The sequence below is a fragment of the Onychomys torridus genome, chromosome 6 (genome assembly GCF_903995425.1).
Source record: "Onychomys torridus chromosome 6, mOncTor1.1, whole genome shotgun sequence".
NCBI lineage: Eukaryota > Metazoa > Chordata > Mammalia > Rodentia > Cricetidae > Onychomys > Onychomys torridus.
The window spans coordinates 87,499,533-87,521,001 of NC_050448.1; positions in this window are offsets into that span (position 1 = coordinate 87,499,533).

Here is a 21,469-nt window from a genome sequence, read left to right on the forward strand (position 1 = left end):
AATAAGAGCTAGACAATGGTAGGCCTGAGCTAAGGGCCAAGCAGTTTAAATAATATGTGTCTGTATGTTTATTTTATAAGTGGGTTTTCTGAATAACAGGGCTTGGCGGGGGCTGGAGAGAAGGTCTCCAGCTACAGGGATATCCATTCCTTACAAGACTTGTGGTTTTACTCTGGCATATCCAGCCTCCAATACTATGACAATTTACTTAGATAAACACATAATCACCACAGTTCTCAGGGTTTTAATTGTAATTGTTCTAGGTATAAAGGACAATTTAAAATGGTCTTTGGCTTTATCTATATAGTTTATAATGATGAACACAGATTTATAGTATACATAATTAAATAGCTTATTGTAATTAATTTTATTATTCTTTTTACTTGAAAATAAAAGTCTTACTTGTCACACTAATTGTGGCATTGTTATATAAAAGGAGGGACTAGAGAGGCATCCCAGTTGGTAGAACTCTTGCATAGCATGTACAAGGTCTGGATAATTTCAAGTACTACAGGACCAAAGAGCACTGAGACATTTCTTATCACACATAATGACCTGGGTTCAATATTCAGTAGTGAAAATACAGATAAGGAGATAGTGATATGATGAATGAGAGAGTTCTACACTTTCACATAATAGTGCTAATGTGGGGGTCAAAAGTATAGGAACCCAGAGGACAAAGGTATGATATTTTAAAAAAATCAACTAATGTTGCCACACTGGTATGAATATTTTGAAGTACAAAATCTATTGCACAATATTTCATAATATTCTAGGTGTATGTTCTTAAGAAATTACATCACTGGTAGTCAAGAAAGATTTGAAAGAGAGAACATTGGGTGAATTATGAATACAATTATTCATAAGAGCACCAGTTAAGATACTCTCCCTGCAGCCTTCTGAGACAAAGTTCAACAACATTTTTCAGAAATCTGCATGTGTAGGGCCTGAAGGTAGCATGATGCATTCAACTCTTTCTAGAAGTTCACAGAGAAAAGGCAAAATGAAGGCAAAATGGTGGGTGAATGGGTCTCAGTGTATACTTCTTGAGTTTGTCCAAACAAAAGGTGAGAATATTCCACAGATGTCAGCACTATGTGCAAGAGAAGTAAGGTTATTCACTTAGATTATGTCCTATTGGATGGCCATCAGATAGAAACCTCAGAAAAGGGAAAATGGGTTCACTACATTACTAGAGAATGGTAGACTTCTTTGTAAGCATCTTGCAAAACAAACGAAAGTACTTCTGTATCCAGGGAAACAATATGACAGACCATCAGACAGAATGTCTCTAAAGAGGTCCTTCATGGTGAATCTTTTCAACAGCTCCAAGTCTGTCACATATTTCTGTGTCTTCATCTCTACATAGACTTTTTTTTTCATTCTTGATGTTTTAATCATTAAGATGAAACCAAACACAACATTCAAAGTTATGCTTGCACCAATATTCAATATATGTTCCTATCAGGTCTTACCCTTTCTATCACTGACCATTGTGCTCTTGCATGAGAAGACACCACACTACTCACAGATGAGATATATGGCTAGGTCAAAGACATGCTACTTCAGATGACAAAGATTCCAGAGTTATGCATGTGAATAGTTTTCTGAGAACCAGTCACTGACAAGTCAGATATACCTGGCTTTTATATTATTTCTTTTGTTTGTTTGAGATTATTAATATAATTATATTATTTACCCCTTCTTTTTCCTTACTCCACCCCCCCCCCATATCCTTTCTTGTATATGTGAAAATCATAGTTCAGGCACTATAAATTTCTAGAGCATTAACTGCTGACACTGCTTTCAGGATAGCTATACTTTCAAAAATAGTTCATGTGCAACATACTCTTCCTGGTTCTATTTTGAAGGTGCTTTAATAAGTCACATTTGCACATTTTTGTAAAAAAAAAAAAAAAAAGGCCTGTAGCAAATAATCTACTATAAGGAAAAGTTTCTTTTAAATTATGGGTACAGTGGTTTCAGTCCTTGATTTCTTGGCTCCATCACTTTGGGCCTGAATTCATGTTTCACACAATGATCATAACACAATACTACTGAGCACTTTGTGATCAGGAAACAAAGGGAAAGAGGAAGAACCCAGAGTTCTAATGTACCATTCAACACTGCCCCTTGGCCCCAACACACACACACTGGGATAGTCCCTTCAAGCATGCCTTCTCAAGTTTCCATTAACTCTCAAGAGTTCTAGGAACTACAAACCAATCCTTCAGAACACAAACATTCAGAAAATACTCAAGTTTCAAGGTCTAACACTTACCTTCACATGCGCTAGTATCAGAGGCTCTCAAAAAGCCTTTTCCTGTTTTATTCCTTTATACAACAATTGGCATAGTATTTGTTTTTTTCCATGGTATTTGGCTATATGAATTATGTAAGCATATGAACCATTATAATATTCTTATTCCAGATACACACACTATCCATATACAATTAATATGCTCTTACCTACATTTATCTACAATATTCAAATAAAGTGTGAAAATTTAAAAATAAATACAAAATTTCTTATTAGAGAATACTTACTATTAATTTGACACCAGAATTCACCTTTTTTTTGTTGCATTTGGTATATGTGCTTGTGCATGTGTTATGATTCATTATGTATGTTTTGTTTTGTTTTGTTTTGTTTTGTTTTTTGAGCTGATGATCGAACCCAGGGCATTGTTCTTACTAGGAAAGCGCTCTACCACTGAGCTAAATCCCTGTATTTGTGTTTTATATGAGGTGTCTCTCACTGAATCTGAAACATACAGATTGGACAAACCTAGCTCATAAATTCTAAGGATCCCTCTGGTGTGTGTGTGTGTGTGTGTGTGTGTGTGTGTGTGTGTGTGTGTGTATGCTTTCACATCCATGTCTATATTCATTTCCTCTTGCTTTCATTCACGGTGAACACATTACTGACTGAGCCTTGTCCTTTATTTTAACATAGTCTGTACTCAAAGCAAAAATAATAGGGAGGTCTTCCAAATGTATTGCTATTTATTATTCAAAATCATATTCACAGACCTGAGCTTGAAATTGCTATATATGTCAGATGTAGGTATTTGGAAATATCTTTATTTGAACTACTGAAATCTGCTGAGTGTTGTCCTTACAGCATTCTAAAACCTAGTGGAATTATATGCAAATTTAAAAATACAAATTTCTATGAAACTTACAATTGTTTTGGACATACCTTTGATGAAGTTAGATGTCATTTCACTGTAAAAGCAAAACCTCACTCCAGATGTGTTTTGAATGTTGTTTGTCTCACAATGAAAGTTGTTCAGAGCAGAAATAAATTGTGTACTATATTCTCTACATTCTTTTCTCTGACATTCAAATTTCTATAAAGAAAGATAAAATGTGAAAAACAAAACTGTGTATTCATATAGGCCTGGAGTAATCCTAACAGTTGAATGTTCAGTTGCTGAATATGAGCTCTTATCATTCAAGGATTCTTTATTCCATTTATTATCTCATGTAGCAAAGATAACCATCTGCTATTACATATGATACAGGTCATAGTGAAATGGAACAGAATTTCATACAGAGTCTTCTGTTATTAACTCAACTATGCCTGTGCCTAACAGACAGAAGCAATATTAGGACATAATATATTTAAACAAAAAATTTTTATCAAAGTCATATTTTGAATAATCCTGTAATATTTTTCATGCATGTTGTATATTTCCCATATATAAGTGATGAATATTAGTAGAATTTCTCAATTCTCCCTTGTAGGAAACTGAAATTTTGTAAGTGACTGATGAAGAGGCAAAAGAAAGCCAAAAGCTGGTATAAAGTTAGACCTTGTAACTGTTCTTAAGTAATCATATTGGCATCCCTATACTATAAAACAAGCATTCAAGTGATGAGTTCATAGGCCTTAATCATGTGATCAAGATGATGTACAGCAAACTCTTAGAAAAACTAGAAAAATAAAAAGTTATTGAGAATAGTTCTTAATATATAAAATTCAGGTAAATTACACTGACATTATTTATCAAAAACAGAATTTGACAAGAAAAGTATGAAAAATAGGTAAAGTTTGAGAAAACTAATATTTGTTGTTCATTTGTCAGACTTATTTTTTCTTCTAAATATATATTTGAATCATGTACATATGTCATGTTTTACTGATGTTTCTTCACTATTCATTTCATTAAGTTGCCATTAAACTCTAATTATATCATAAAGTTTCTCCACTTTTGACTTCATTACACCAAACTCAAAGAATTTTTTATCTGGCAGAAATCATATGAAACAATTTAGTAACCATATAATTAATTCCTGTAAATCATTAGATAATGAAACCAGAGAACCAAAGTGATTCACACAAAGCCAACACTATGTGCTCTGGTAGGTTCTTAATTACCCACAAAATAGCCATGTGTTAAAGACTTGGTTTCCAGTGTGGGACTATCAGGAAGGAACAGAACCTTAAGAGGTAGAGCTTGGTAATGTTGATGTAATTGAAATATGCTCTTGAGTGTGATTGTGTATATCAAATAACCTGGTTTTTAATACTGGTCACACATCAAATTTTGTTAAAAATGAAGAAACTTTGATGTTCATTGAGTAACAATATTTATATTTAAAGTAAATAATACTCAAAAATCAGGGGATGGTTTATATGTTTCTTTACTGTTAGTTTAATTTGGTCATTTTCTTAGTATTTACCAGATGATTAATACTATAATATATTTATGAATTGTTTCTTAAATTATCAAGGACTTGATTCTATTCTTCATAGTTCTACAGAGGTAGTTCCCTAAATGTGACTACAGGGAATATGGGGATACGATTTGATTAAGTCTTCTATTAAGTTGGAAATTTCCTTTCAGTTAATAAGAATAAATGGATATTAATAGTTTGCATTCTGATCTGCAATTAATGTTTGAAATACTTATTATATATTTTACAACTTGACAGCAGTTTCTCCATCACTCCACTGCTCCCATTCCTTAAACTTACCTCCACCCCCTCAATCAACTCCTCTGTTTCTGTTCAGAAAGGGGAGACTTCCTATGAGTACTAGCAAAGCAAGGGATATCAAGTTATGATAAGACTAAGCATCTCCCATAGTATGAAGGCTGAAAGAGACAATCAGGTATGAGGAATAGGATTTCAAAAGCCAGCTAATGCATTTGGAACAATCCCTGCTTCCATTGTTAGGAGTTACACTAGTAGGCCAAGCTACACAAATATTACAAATATGTGTAGGGCCTAGGTCTGTCCCAGACAGGCTCCCTGGTTGTTAGTTCAAACTATGTGAGAGCCTATGAGCCAGGTTAGTTGTTTCTGTGCATTTTCTTGTGATCCCCTTGACCCTCTGGCTCCTACAATCCTTCTCCCTCTCTTAAGCAAGATTCCTTGAGCTCTGTCTAATGTTTGGCTGTGGGAAGTGACCGAGAGACTCTAGCCCTGTGGGCTGAAGACAGATGCCCCAACTTCACAAAGGAACATTTCGTGACTGTCCAGGCTGCCAGCTGTCTCTATCTACCCTGCAAGACTCCTGAAAGTTGCTTGCATCCTCCTCCCAGTTCTCAGGTTATTTTTATCCTTCTGAGGTCTTTGATGTGGTTGAAGACTAGATACTTATAATTTCCTCAATTATGATAAAAGATAAGTTAGATATAAAACCTTAGACTCACAAATATGAGATAGATAGGATATCTTCTTTAATTTTGTAACTGTAATTCTTGCTGGATAATTGTTTTGTTTGCTGTAATTTTACTATATAAAAGTTAAAACCTTGCTTTAAAAAAAAGGGGGGGGGAAGTGTTGTGGATATTGCTCTGTATAAATAAAATGCTAATTGGCCAGCAGCCAGGCAGGAAGTATAGGTGGGACAAGAGAGAAGAGAATTCTGATAGGTAGAAGGCTGGGGTGGAGAGAGCTGCAAACTGCTGCCATGACAAGCGAGATGTAATTTATAGGTAAGCCATGAGCCACGTGGCAATATATAGATTAATAGAAATGGGCTGAATATAAGAGTAAGAGCTAGGCAATGGTAGGCCGGAGCTAAGGGCCAAGCAGTTTAAATAATATAAGTGTCTGTGTGTTTATTTTATAAGTGGGCTGTCAGACAAACAGGACTTGGTGGGGGCTGGAGAGAAGGTCTCCAGCTACATGTTTCCATCAGTTACTGGATGAAGATTCTCCAATGACAATTAAGGTAGACATAAATCTGACACAGGAGAGGGTCAGTTCAGTCTATACATCCACTATTGTTAAGAGTGTTAGCTGGGGTCATCCTTGTAGATTCATGGGAATTTACATCAGGATTCTACCTGACCCCAATATATCCCTCCTTCCCAGTCATCCCTTTCAGCAGTTACTCCAGACACTCCCCAACCAATCCTTTCAGTTCCCATTCCCATCCACCCCTAGTCCATCCAGGAGATTTCTTCTATTTCCCCTTCCTAGTGAGATCCATACTTCTCTTTGAGCCCTCTTTTTTTTTAACTAGACTCTCTTGATCTGTGAATTGTAGCATGGTTATCCTTTAATTTACAGCTAATGTCCACTCATCCACGTCAGGATACTGGGAAGATGCTTACACAACCATTTTTACTGCTTCGCCGCTTGCATCAGCCAAGATATTGAGGCATTTCAAATGCTCCACAATGAATGAATGTATAAGAAAAATATGGGGTGCAAACAAAATGGAATTTTATTGAACTATAAAGGTGAATGAAGATATGTCAACTGTAAAAGAATGGGTTGAAATAAAAAGATTATGTTAAGCAAAATAAACCAGATTCAGAAAGTCAGGTTATTGTACATTTCCTTTCATATGCTGGAACTAGTTTTAAATATTTTCCTCCCTCCTCCCTCCCTCCATCCATCCATCCATCCATCCATCCATCCATCCATCCATCTATCTCTATTTTGCTTCCTCTCTCCCTCCCTCTTTATCTCTTACTATCTTTCTCTGTATGTGTGAATATTAATGTAAGGTATGAAAACATATGGATATGTGAAAAACTATGAGAGCAGAGGAAATAAAAATGGATGTGAAATCAGGGAACAAGTTGCTAATGAGGGAGTAAATAGACATCACATTAATCTCATGTGTAGAATGTACATTTAAATATGTATATTCACGTGTCTGTTTGAATAGATAGGGAAATTCTGTAAGGATAAACTAAATCAAAGGGAGAGAAAGAGAAAGTATAGTGGAGGGTGAAATTGAAGAGATTACAATGAATATATGTAAGAAAATGTCAGAACAAAACCTATTGTTTTGTTCAGTAATCAAACTTTCAAAAAAGAAAGGAAGGGTAAGGTAATGATGATAGATGATAAATAGATTAGTTTATGTAGATCCAGATAGATGATAGAAAGAAAGAGATATAGACAGATTGATAATAAATAGCTAGACTCTAATTGATGTTTAAGTAGCCCTTCTTTATATGACAAAATTACAATAGAATACAAAGATTACAATAGAGTACTAGGATTTATTGTATAACCACAGACCCCACCACATTCATAGCCTCTTTTAATAGCTAGACTCTAATTGATGTTTAAGTAGCCCTTCTTTATATGACAAAATTACAATAGAATACAAAGATTACAATAGAGTACTAGGATTTATTGTATAACCACAGACCCCACCACATTCATAGCCTCTTTTATTGTAAATCTCAGGCCCCAACCAGAGTCATATATTTGTTACAGCTAGTGAAACAACAATGAAGCAACATTAAAACTAAAGATGTTTTATTTACATTAGGGCTTCCATTTGGCTTCTCTAAACATTCTTGACATTCCTACTGCTATTCCCCTTTAACTCTGGTAGCAACTGACTCATACTGTCTCCATAGATTTTAACTTCTATGTTTTATTTCATTTACACTAAGAATGAATGTGAGTCCCACTGACAAAATTGATATGTGCAGAACTTCAGATATCCAATTAAAAGTGTTTTGTAACATGTCGCTAATATTTTATTTACAAACTATTTAATCATATCTGTTCATCTATATTCACAGAAGCACACTCTGCTTTCAATCTTTAAATTTCTTTTGTGGCTGAGTATTGCATGTGACATTTTACTGGTCAGTCACACACCATAGGCTCTTTTATGGAGTAATGCAATGTGAGCATTATCAATATGGCATTCTCATACCTGCAAAGTAAATTTCAAGCTCCTGAGACTGACATTCTGGTGCATTTCCAGTATTATTTGTAGTCCCAATCTTTCTGTACACTATCCTCTACAAATACACACTATTTTTTTCTTTTACCAATTTCTTGGCTAAAAAATTCTGCCACTACCTTTTTTATAATCTGCTATAGAAGTGACTTTTTTTAAATCCATCAATCTATATCTACATATTTATGTCTATCTACACATGTATCTATTTACTTATCATCTATCTATTTATAACTGTATATAACTCTATCTATCTGTCTGTCTGTCTTCTATCTCTTTATATGATATCTTGGATGGAAGACTCTGCCTAGGTCTTACTTGTACTCCCCAGGGCTCTGTGCTTACATATGTATAAATTTTCTTTTTCTGGATTTTGTTTTACATATTCACATATGTTAAATCCCAAGATATGCCATAGTAATCACTGCTTCTCCTAGATAATTTTTGGGTGATTATGTGAAGATGCACAAGTAACAATATCATGAAAGCTGGATAAATAGACTATGTCCAATCTAGATAGATGTTACTATATAAAAATATGTGTAGGTATTGCTCTGGTTCTTAAAATAACTGGAATTTATCATGGTAAGATAAGAAAAGGAGTCAGGGCGGATAAACCATTGTTAAAAAAGTCTGTTTATGAGATGGATTGCTAAGTGGTCAATAAGTGTGTGTGTGTGTGTGTGTGTGTGTGTGTGTGTGTTATTTAGCATAAAATATTTGTAAACAATTCACAAGTTTGATTTAGGTATTTTAACTGCAAAGAGTAGAAAATTCTTGGTGAATTTTCATATCTTGTTACATTGATCACCACATTAATAGAGTTTCAGAAAGGAGGAGTTTGGTAACCATACAATAATTGAGACTTCCTGAATTCTTACTACTTTCTGCCCTCCAATCTCTATTTTTCTTCATAATCAAAAGAAGAATATAGAAAAAAGCACACTTTATTTTTATGTACCATATATTTAGGAAGGTGCTTACTTATATCCCAAAGTAGACTTAGTAGACTTCAATCTCTGTGGACAGAAAGTGTTCCCATCAAAGTTCAAACAAGTTACTACTTTGAAGAGAACAGATTCATAACTGCTCAGTTTAAATGAGTCATATATTACCTTAACTTTTGAGGTTAGAACATACATGCTTAGTAATGTGTGGGTGTTTTCCATCCCTGAGCAGGTCTTCAAGAAAGGAAATATAAGTATCCAGATGGGTAACTTTGCTGGGAAGATGTATTTCAACTGACACAACCTCGAATTACCTAGGGAAATATCCTCAATTAAGGAATTATCTAGACAAGCTTGGCCTGTGAGTACATATATAGGGGATTATCTTGATGCTTAATTGAGGTTGGAAGACAAATCTTAATATAAGCAGTGCTATTTTATGAAGTTAGCCTTGTACTGGATAAGAGTGATGAAAGTGACTGAGCAAATAAGGATCTATCCACCCCCTGTCCTTGACTTGAATGTGATGTATAAAGTTGGTGGCCTAAGGTTCCTACAATAATGGACTGTTGCATAGAATTATGGGCCAGATAAACTCTTTCTACTCTCTTTTGCTCTTGGTCATGATATTGTATCAGAGCAACCGAAGTGGAAATATACTAGTAATTGGTATCAAGGGACCTGATATAGTGTCTGTGATGGACATGACCATTACTTTATGCTGTAGGTCATTTGATGTAAGGAACATGAAAGCCTTTGTATCATTGAGTTGTCAAAGCCATAGAGTGCTGGAGGCAGAGTTTGTGGGGATGTTATGTGGGAGTTTAAAAGACAGAAATTCGGAGTGTAGCATGATACTGGAGGTCCAGATCGTACTTCAGAGGAAATGGAGAACTTTGTTCATAACTGCACTAGGGGTTGTCAAAGTTATATTTGGCCTTAAAATCTGTGTGTTGGTCATCCTAGAGATGAAGAAGCAGCTCTGATTGTCAAAGTAATCAGCACCATTGAAGTAAAACCTTCTGATTATCATTAGAACAATAGAACAGAGGTATGGACCATTAGTCAATGTTTTGGCTAGCAATTTGTGTCCTGAGCTTGAGGGAGTTGAAGAAACAACTATGATTGTCAAAGACATCAACATCTCTGAGATTACACACCTTCTGTGCATTGTTTGGACAATGAGGAGTTTAATCCAGCTGGGGCTGAAGAATCAGCTGTGATGGATCTACATCACTATTGATGTTAAGAAACACCATGACCCAAAACAAGTTTGGAAGGAAAAATGTTTATTTATCTTAAGCTTCTACATCACAGTTCATTACTGAAGGAAGTTAGCACAAGTGTTTCAATAGGGCAAGAACCTGGAGACAGGAGCTAATGCGAATGAAATGGAGGTGTGTTGCATGTTGGCTTGTCTTCATGGCTTGCTTAGCCTGATTCTTTCTTTCTATCATTTATTTTTTAATTTTTTATATTATTTTTTCCTGTAATTGAAAATAGATTTTATTTTACATATTATATCAAAATTACAGAGTTCCCTTCCTTTACTCCTCCAAGATCCTCCTGACCAGTCTTTCCATATGGATCCATCCAATTTCTGTCTCTCATGGGAAACAAACAAGTTTCTAAGGAGTAGTTATAAAATAAAGTGGAATGAAAAAATAAACAATAAGATAAAACAAAAACTAACACATTGGAATAGGACAAGACAAAGAGAAGAAAAATACCCCAAGATAAAGAACAGGAAACACTTGTAGAAACAGAGAAACACTATTTCACACATTGTATCATTCTTCTCCCTCCCCTGGGCTCTGTATGACTGTGTACAACTTTAGAAGAAGATTTAGGCTTTACTGGATCCCAATCCAGATCTAGATTCAGAAAGTAAAATACCACTCACTGCCTGATAACACCCCTTAAAGCTCTCCCAACATATCCTAACAGTACCCCCTGCCCTGGGCTCCATATTCCTGCCTACAGCCCTAGCAGCTTTACCAGAGGCCAGGTTGATCCTCATGACTCCAGGTAATTCATTGCCCACCACTCAACTAACATTTCTTAAAGCCCACCCAGCAAGCCCAGACTACACTCCCTCCCCTGGGTTCCTTCAGAAGAAGACATAGGCTTTTGTGGAGGCCAGGCTGGTCCTAGGGACCCCTGGTAAGATACCTCCCACTGACTGCTAGTATTCCATAAAGCCAGCCCAACAACTCCAGCTGCCACCCTTGGGATTGATATTATATACTTTTTATTTTGTCCACCTATTGCTGCACATGATTCCTACCTTTAAGAGTATTTCTTAACCCAATGAGATTCTTTTGGAGAAAACTAAACTTTCATTTGCAAATTGTTATCAACTGAGGATGGCTTCTGGTTAGGGATAGGTCAAGTGTCCACTTCTTTCAGCTCTAAGACTCCAATATATAGACAGTGCAGACCCTACACATACAGCCTCAGTCTGTTAGTTTAAATGTGCATTAGTCCCTTTGACCTAGCGGACCTTGTTGTCTTTGTTTCTTGGTGTCATCCATCACCTCTGTTTCTTTCTTACATTCTTTCTGCCTCCTCTTTTGCAGCGTTGCCTGAACTTTGAGGAGACTAAATGGAGACATTCCATTTAAGGCTGAGTGTTCCAAGATGTCTCACTCTAAATAATTCATGGCTGTGGTCTATGTATTTGTTCCCATCTGCTGCAGGAGGAAGCTTTTCTGTTGATAAATGGCCAAGGTACTGATCTGTGCATAGCAGAATGTCTTAGGAATCATTTTATTGTTGCTTTACCAGTAGTTAAAAAAAAAAAAAAAAAAAAGTCTTAAATTTTATCCCAGGTCCCTGTGATATTTAGTCTCAGACTCTTGGAAACCCAAGCAGTGACAGTATGATTTTGATCTTGTGGAATGGGTCTAAGTCAACTCAGATATTGATTGGTTACTCCCACAAGCTTTATGCCACCACTTTCCTAGCACATCTTGCAGGCAAGGACACCATTGTAGATTGTAGCTTATTCGATGACACAGACTAGTAGAATATTTGATAAATATTCATTCAGCATGTGTGTGTGTGTGTGTGTTTTCTGTGTGTGAAGACATATACATGTGACTGATACCAATTTTCACTTATTTATTTATTTGTTTGTTTATTTATTTATTTTTATGGAAAAGGGGCTCAGTCAATTGGCTAGATTGGCCAGCAAGCCCAAACAATCTTCTTGTCTCCTCTTCTCAAGTACTGAGAGTATAAGTGTATTCCACTATATCATCTTTTAAATGTCAATTCCAAAGATCGAACTGAGTTCCTTAGGCTTATGTGAAAAAACAACTTTACCAAATGAGCAATTTCCCCAGCTGTTTCTTCTGTAATTTTAACCCGATTGTGCTTAGTGTAACTGAGTTGTTTGAGTTCCCTATTAGTTTTGTGCATGGCTCTTTTACCAGATCTATACCTGAAAGTGAGATTGAGATTTGATTATTTTGATTTTCTCGGTTCTTTATTCATTTTCTTGGTTTTTGCCTCTAAGTACAGGCATGGGGAATTTCAATTGCAAGTTTTCTAGTATCTTTATTACTTTGTTATATAGAAGTTGCTAATTTATTTTAGGTATATTTGCATGTATGGTAAGAAATAAAGGTTCAGCCATCACTTATCTGTGTGTGTAAAACAATTTTTCCAGCACCACTTATTGAATAAACAGACCTTTCTTCATTGTAGTTTCTTTGCCTTTTCTTGAAAATCAGGTGGCTTTGTATGTGTGTTTATCTGTTCTCTAATCCATTCTCTGTCTGAATTCCCATAATTTCTATGTCACTTATGGTTTTGCATTATAACTTGAGGTCATTAAATATCATAGCACCAGTTTTGTTTTTAAATTAAAAGAAATTACCCTTTCTGTACAATTCCAATAAAATTTTAGTTACCCATCCCCCCATTTTTATACAGAATGTTGTTGACATTTTTACAGACACAACATTACATCTGTGAATTGCTCTATATATTATGAACATTTAATAATGTTAATTATTCCAGCTCAACAATCTTTTAAAGTCTTAGTTTAGAGATATATTACTATCTACAGTAACTTTATTCTTTAGTATTTTTTAAATTTAGTATTGAATGTAAGTGTAGCTATTCTCTTACCCTTGATTTTTTTAGAATACTGTTTGACATTTTATGGTATTTAGTTGTAGAAAATTGACATGTTAACCATCACTGACTATAATTAAGAGAAAAATTCTTTAGTTAATTGAAAGCTTAATATTTGTGTCCAGGCTTCTCTAGTAGATAATTTTTATGCTTTGAGGAACACTAGATGTTGGTTACCACTGTCTACATAGTGTTCATTTTGTGAATATAGAGCACACTTCCAGCTTTCCCCTTTATTCCTTAGTGTGTACAAGAGAAAAAATCCCATGAGCTAAGGATCTGAATGGGAAGAGAAACTTTCAACATGGCCTTTGCCATTGATGTGAGCAGTAATGGATTGGGTGTCATTTAAACAGCAGTGAGCCATGCTAGCTCTACTTCACACAGTCTACTAAACTGAAACACTCTACTTTTAGGATTTATTCCTCATAGAATCCTTAATCTCCAATCTTTATTATGTGATTGTATGTCTTGTTTTGTATCCCTGACCCTCAATTTTCTGATCTTCCAAAGGTGTGATAGAAATAGCTAGTCAGTAAGATTTCCTTTTTTATTTGTTGACACACATGTATTTGGCCAATGTTATATCCAAGCAACCATCTATAAGACAACAGAAATTTGACCATTGTAAGCATACATGTTGTTTTCCTGTTATATCTGGTTCTGTTAGCCTTTGCCTTAGTGTCTCATACCCAGGAAACAGTCTTTGTAGTGATAATCTGTTGCCAAACATAAACTACTAAATAATATGTCTTAATATCATGAAAAATTTTTAAAGCTGCAAATTTAAATATTTCAATAAGTATCAATTAAAAATATTAAATTTCTCATTGTTGGGATGGGTGGGAATACTATCAAAGCATCCATTTAAGTCAGTGCCAGATTTGGACTGTGGGTTATATGACTATCACTCTCTAAAGTGGAAGTTAGGGAATAAGACTCAAAAAACAGAAATCCTTCATCCTTGGATTTTAGGGATACACACACACACACACACACACACACAGTGGTAAAATGTTCTACATATGTCACAGGGACTGAATTTAAAGTAACAATCCAGCCTATTTACAAGAACCAGAAAGCATTGTAAAGTTATATGAAAGTTCTTTCATGTGAAAACAATAATAAAACCAAAGAACAGTTTATGGGAAATCTAATTTGTCTGAATTTTGTTGATGCACCCTGAGCCTTAATCTTTAAATATAGCGTGCCTGGCAGAAACAATGTGTGTAGATATTACAAAAATATCAGCTGATTTCTGTATTTTTTTTCTGATGTTTACGTCAATATCTTCGGCTCACTCATAAAGATCCTGATTTCGAATTAGAGCATATATTTTGTGTACAAAATTGATAGTTTATGTAACTTATCAGGTAAATAAAGAGAAATAAGAAGCAGACAATGAAGGCTTTAGCAGCATTATTAGAAGTCTATGGTGAGAAACCAACAAAGGAGGAAACGGAGGAGAGATAAAGAAAAGATTAAACAATAACAACAGAGACTTCTCAGATGAAGCACACAGTGTCTCACTTACTCCCGAAATGAGAGCTGACAGGTCAGTATCAGCAGGAAAAGGCAAAAGTAATTTCAGTGTCTCTAAGCATTTAGAAGCACAGCTAGAACAAAATCAGTGAGATATGTATGTATACTGTATTTGTCTTGCTGCAAGTGCATCCTGTGTGTGCGCATGGTTTTACTGTGATTCTGTAAGCAAGTCCTGCCGAGCTCCTCATTCTGTGTTATAGCTATCACTTGGAAGAGCAGACTCGGCATCTGTAAGTGGTGGCTGGAGAATGAGAGAATTTTTTATGAGGAGTGTAATTAAGTTCTTTTTTTTATGTTTTCAAAAACTCTATGGATAGAAGGTTGCTTGAGAAAAAAGAAAGGATTAAGGCAGGAAGCCTGCTATGACTGCAGATCACAAGCTAGCTGGAAAAGATTGAACCAGAGCCTCTGTTCACTTTTGGTTTTCTCTTCAATTTTCTGTTTCATTATGTGTTTCTACATAGATCAGACTCAGTCGAGTCTGGTTTTATTCTTTCATCTTACTATTTCACAGCAAGCAACAAGATGCTTAAGGTAAAACTGAGACTATCAATATCTACTTTTAAGTGTACTGTTTTTAAATTTTCATTGACACATCATAAATGTAAAAATGTAAGTTAACATGCCCCTAACTTTACCATTTTTATAACTGCTTTGTGTTCAGAGTTTTCAAATTTTTTCCCTTATAGTTCCTCATAAAAAATAACGTTATATAATAAGATATAATGGATAAATTATAATATAATAGATAAGATATAAGAAAGGTCTCCTTTTCCCCCCTTTAGTTAACTGTATTTTGGTCCCCCTATTTTCCCTTGTAACTATATGCCCCAGTAATTGTCAATGTTTCACTAAGTTAAAGATTTAGCATCCACACATTTTATTGTCCGTGTATAAGTGAAAGAATGTGATATTTGTCTTTTTGTATCCATCGTTTAGTAAAATTTGTTTTAAGTCTCTCTCTTTCTCACTCTTTCTCCTTTCTCTCTCTCTTCTCTCTCTCTCTCTCTCTCTCTCTCTCTCTCTCTCTCTCTCTCTCTCTCTCCACACACACACACACACACACACACACACACACACACACACAAACACACACTCACACACATTCTTTTATGAGCATGTGAATGCAAATGAGCACATGAGGGAATCGGATTTCCTGTAACTCAAGTTACAGGTGGTTGTAAGAATTTCAAGTGGGTTCTGAGTAACAAACTCTGGTCCTCTGGAGGAAGAGTAAGCATTCTTAACTGTTGAGTTATCTCTCTAACTCCTCTTTCTACCACATGTGCCATAACCTTGTGAGAGTTCAGTACCAACCTTTCTGCAGAAAATGACATTCATGTATCATGCATCTCGATTTCATGAGGTTTAGTATTCAAAGACATTATACGTAATATTTCTATGACCCATGGTTCCAAGAAGAGCACAAAGTAGAAGACTGATCACAATAAGTATGCAGACTGTACATAAAGCAGCTGAGGTAAATGGGGAACCATCTTTTGCTGTCCAGTTTCTTTTATATCTAGTGGTGAACCTAATGTTATTGTCGCTTGTTGAATCAAAGGTGTAGATTTAACCATCTTGTTAAATAAGAAACACAGAGCCAATTGAAGAGTTAAAAGCCAAAAGGTCAGAGCAATAGCTGAGAGCTGAAAACCTTACCCTTCACTACTGCTCTGTCTTTCCTCTCCAAGAGAGCTACTTCCTGTGTCCTGTCTTTTTGATAGACTCTCTGTTCTGTTTTCTCATTGGTTGTAAACCCAGCCACATGACCTCCTTGTCACTGCCTGTTTGTACAGACCTCCAGGTCTTCTATGGTTGGTATTGAGATTAAAGGCATGTGTCGCCATGCTGGCTGTATCCTTGAACACACAGAGATCTGCCTAGCTCTGCCTACCAAGTGCTGGGATTAAAGGCGTTCATCACCACCACCCAGCTTCTTCTATGGCTTGCTCTGATCCCAAGGCAACTTTATTCATATACAAACAAAACTACATTTCAGTACAAATAAAATATCCCTATACAAAGGCAAATAAAAATGCAAGAATTGCTATTAAGAAGAGTAAGAAAAAATGAAACCCAAAAGCTGAACTGTCAGGATCCACATAAAAAATTATGGACATGGATGACCTGTGAAAAAATACGCATTTTTTTTTCTGAATACTTCTTCATGCATTTGGCTGAGGTATATTTGGTAGCATTTAAGGCTGTTTATGCTGCTTCAAAGAAAGGTGAATTTTCAGATTGGTGAAAAATTCAGATGCTTTTGTAGCACCACATAAGTTCTGCAGTGTGAAAGTGGCAGATACTAATTCTGTCTGCCAGACAGCATTCAATCACATCCTACAAAAACACTCATGGAAAATAAATGGGAAAGAATGTGGAAGGATGAAGGTTAGCTTACCTAAGACTCCAATGTACTAGTGTACTAAATTCCATTTTTGGCCAAAATTTTCACCCACTTAAAATAGATATGAGCTTGAACATATTGTATAGTTCAAATTATTACCTGTGAACAGGAGTGCACATTTTTTTCCCATTTTTTTTATTAAGAAAATTTCTACTCACTCTACATACCACCCACAGAATCCCCCCTACCTCCTCCCACCCTCCAGCCTTCCCTCCCTAGCTACCCCACATCCCCCAAATCAAGGTTTCCCATGGGGAGTCAGCAGAGCCTAGCATACTGAGCTTAGGCAGGTCCAAGCCCCTCCCCACTGCACCAAAGCTGCATCACACCATAGTCACCTGGTTCCCAAAACCTGCCCACATACCAAGGACAGATCCCAATCCCCCTGCCTAGGTGCCCCCCAAACAGTTTGAGCCAAACAACCATCTTCCATATCCAGAGGACCTAGTCGAGTCCCATGGGGGATCCACAGCCACCAGTCCACAGTTCACAGGCTTCCACTAGTGTGACCAGTCATATCTGCACGCCTTCCCATAATGATCTCAACATACCCCGAATGCAGAATCCCTCCTCTGTCTCATTGATTGGATTCCCAGAGCTTGTCCTGGTGCCTGGTTGTGGATTTCTGCATCTGCCTCCATCAGTCACTGGACAAAGTCTCTGTGATGACTGGTAGGGTATTCACTAGACTGGTCACCAGAGTTTGATAATTTGGAGCTTGTACGTGGCTACCACAACCATGGAATCTCTTCTTCTCTGTTGTGTTACCTGACCACAGTATAACAGTAGTTTTCTTTTCAATTTCTAGGCTACAGAGAACAGCTACAAGACTGATCTTCAAGAGCTATGACATGTACAAATCCTAAATGGTCTTATAATAACAACCTGAAGCCAAATATTGGAGTAAATGCTGGAAGATCAGAGAGACAAAGGAACAAGCCTCATCCACTTCTCACCTTGCCAGCTCCTCCATGAATCTTCAGATTGAATGTCTCTGAGTCCTCAGCCAAAGACCTTTAGTTTCTGTCTCCTTACAACTCATATGCCTTTCTCTGCCCAGCCATTTCACATCCTATCTCAATCTTCCTAGTGCTGGGATTAATGCCATGTGTGCTTCCCAAATATTGGAGTTAAAGGTGTTACCACCACTGCCTGGCTCTGTTTCTCTCATAGACTGGATCAATCCTGTGTAGCTCAGTCTGGCCTTACACTCACAGAGATCTAGGCATATCTTTGCCTCCCGAGTGTTATGATTAAAGGTGTGTGCCACCACTGCCCAACTTCTATTTAACTCTGTGGCTGGCTCTGTCCTCTGATCCTCAGGCAAGTGTTATTTCTTAGATTACAAATATCATCACAGTGATATAGATCTACAAATTTTCCTTCATGAATTTTATCATAGTTTTTTTAGTGAGTAAAAGGACTATACTATTCAAAGGAAAATTTGAAAGAGACAGAAGAAAATTAAAGCAATGACCCAGTCTGGTTTTTAAATCTCTATCACCCTCTATAGAATAATCAGAAAGTTCTGTCATTTTCAGTTACCCATGTGTAGTTTTTTTTCTGTGCCTGTAATCAATCAGCAGCAAAATGAAGAGCCTCTAAATATTTGAGCTGGTGGATTCAACTGAGAATTTCACATCGATTAATTTAGTTCTACTAAGCATTATAATCTTCCCAACTAAGCTCAACACACCAAAGACCCATAACCACATATTGTTCCCAGTGAATCTATCTATATAAACAGAAAAAAAAATGATTTGATTTTGGTGTGTGTTACAGTACCAATTGTTCACTGTGCAATCAATTTCTCAAGGCCAACTGGGACTCAACTCTAGTTACAGATCTAAAGGCTATGATCCTCCTGAGGAGCATTAGCAGTTCCTTAAAAATGAGCATCTCAAACGCTTCAGGAAGAAGAAGCATAACTTAAAATTATTAGAAAGATGACAACCACATTCATGTATGTTTCAACACTGGTTAAAGATTTAATGTCCTTAGAATGATGAAAATCTGCCCTTTTAGGTTCTAATTTCATGTTTTATAGAGTCAATCTTTTGCAGTAAATCCTAAGTATCTAGGATAAATAATCCTCTAGACAAAATTCAGTCTACTAATTCACTTGACTAGTATACTAATTCTGACTTTTGGAAAAACAGAATTTAAGATTAATTTTCTTCTGGACCATGCTCTTATTCTCCCTCTCTCAACACTCACTGATTGTCTGCCATTCTACTTTGAAGGGTGATGTCTTATAAAATTCCTCCTATTAACTGTCATCTGGGATTTTCATTAGGCAGGTCTTTTTCAGGCTACCATATCGCTGAGATTTCATGGATAGAGTTGGTATATTGTGTCTAGGATACATTATCTAGCAGTAGGTATCCTGATAATCTCAATCTTATAATTGTACTACTCTCTTCTATAACTTTCTGGGCCTTGGGACTGGACACTCCATGACTATTTATTTTCATTTTGACCAATTGTGAATCTATGTTTTAGTTTCTGTTTCAAAAGGAAGTTCCTTTAATGCTGAATAAAAGCTGTACTTGTTTATAAGAATAAGGATAATTCTTTAGAATATAGTTTTAAAATATATTCGTTTAGGAAAATAACAGTAGTAGGTTTTCTTCATAGGTCTGAGAGCTCTACAGCTGTGTGTCTTTGGCTAGGCATACTGAAATTCTTAACTGTTTTGGTCCTGTGTAGGGCTTCTATAAGTAACTGCAGATGCTGTGGGTTCAAGGGTGCAACAGCCTTATGTCTAGAAGACATTGTTTCAGAGTACTCCTTCTTCTCTCAAATTATTTTCTAGATCCATCCATTTTCCTGCAAACCTCATGATGTTATGGTTTTTCTCTGCTGAGTAGTACACCATTGTGTATATGTACCATATTTTCTTTATCCATTCTTCAATTGAAAGGCATCTAGGTGGTTTCCAGGTTCTGGCTATTACAAACAAAGCTGATATGAACATAGCTTAGCAAATGCCCTTGTGGTATGATTGAGCATTCCTTGGGTATATGCCCAAGAGTGCTACAGCTGGGTCTTGTGGGAGATGGATTCCCAATTTTCTAAGGAAGTGCCATATTGATTTCCAAAGTGGCTGTACAAGCTTGCATTCCCACCAGCAGTGGAGGAGAGTTCCCCTTGCTCCACATCCTCTCCAGCATAAACTGTCTTCTGTGTTTTTGATCTTAGCCACTCTGACAGGTGTAAGGTAGTATCTCAGAGTCATTTTGATTTGCATTTCCCAGATAATTAGGGATGTTGAGCAATTCCTTAAATGTCTTTCAGCCATTTGAACTTCCTCTGTGGAGAATTCTATGTTTAGTTCTATAGCCCATTTCTTAATTGGATTGCTGGGCATTTTGATGTCTAATTTCTTGAGTTCTTTATATAATCTGGATAACAGCCCTCTGTCAGATGTGGGGTTGGTGAAGACCTTTTCCCATTCTGTAGGTTGTCGCTTTGTCTTGTTGACCATATCCTTTGCTCTACAAAAGCTGCTCAGTTTCCACAGGTCCCATTGATTGATTTTTTTCTCTCAGTGTCTGTGCAGCTGGTGTTATATTTAGAAAGTGATCTCCGGTGCCAAAGCATTCAAGAGTACTTCCTACTTTCTCTTCTATCAGGTTCAGAGTAACTGGATTTATGTTGAGGTCTTTGATCCACTTGGACTTAAGTTTTGTGCATGGTGAGAGATATGGAACTATTTGCAGCCTTCTACACATTGACATCCAGTTATGCCAGCACCATTTGTTGAAGTTGCTTTCTTTTTTCCATTGTATATTTTTGGCTTATTTGTCAAAATTTATATGTTCATAGGTGTGCTGGCTAATGTCAGGGTCTTCAATTCAATTCCATTGGTCCACATGTCGGTTTTTATGCCAGTACCAAGCTGTTTTTATTACAGTAACTCTATAGTAGAGCTTGAGGTTGGGGATACTGATGCCTCCAGACATTGTTTTATTGTACAGGGTTCTTTTGGCTATATTTGGTTTTTTGTTTTTCCATATGAAGTTGAGTATTATTCTTTCCAGATCTGTGAAGAATTGTGTTGGTAATTTGATGGGGATTGCATAGAATCTGTAGATTGCTTTTGGTAAGATTGCCATTTTTACTATGTTAATCCTGCCTATCTATGAGCATGGGAGATCTTTCCATTTTCTGACATCTTCAATTTCTCTTTTCAGGGACTTAAATTTCTTGTCATATATGTCCTTCACTTGCTTAGTTAGAGCAACCTCA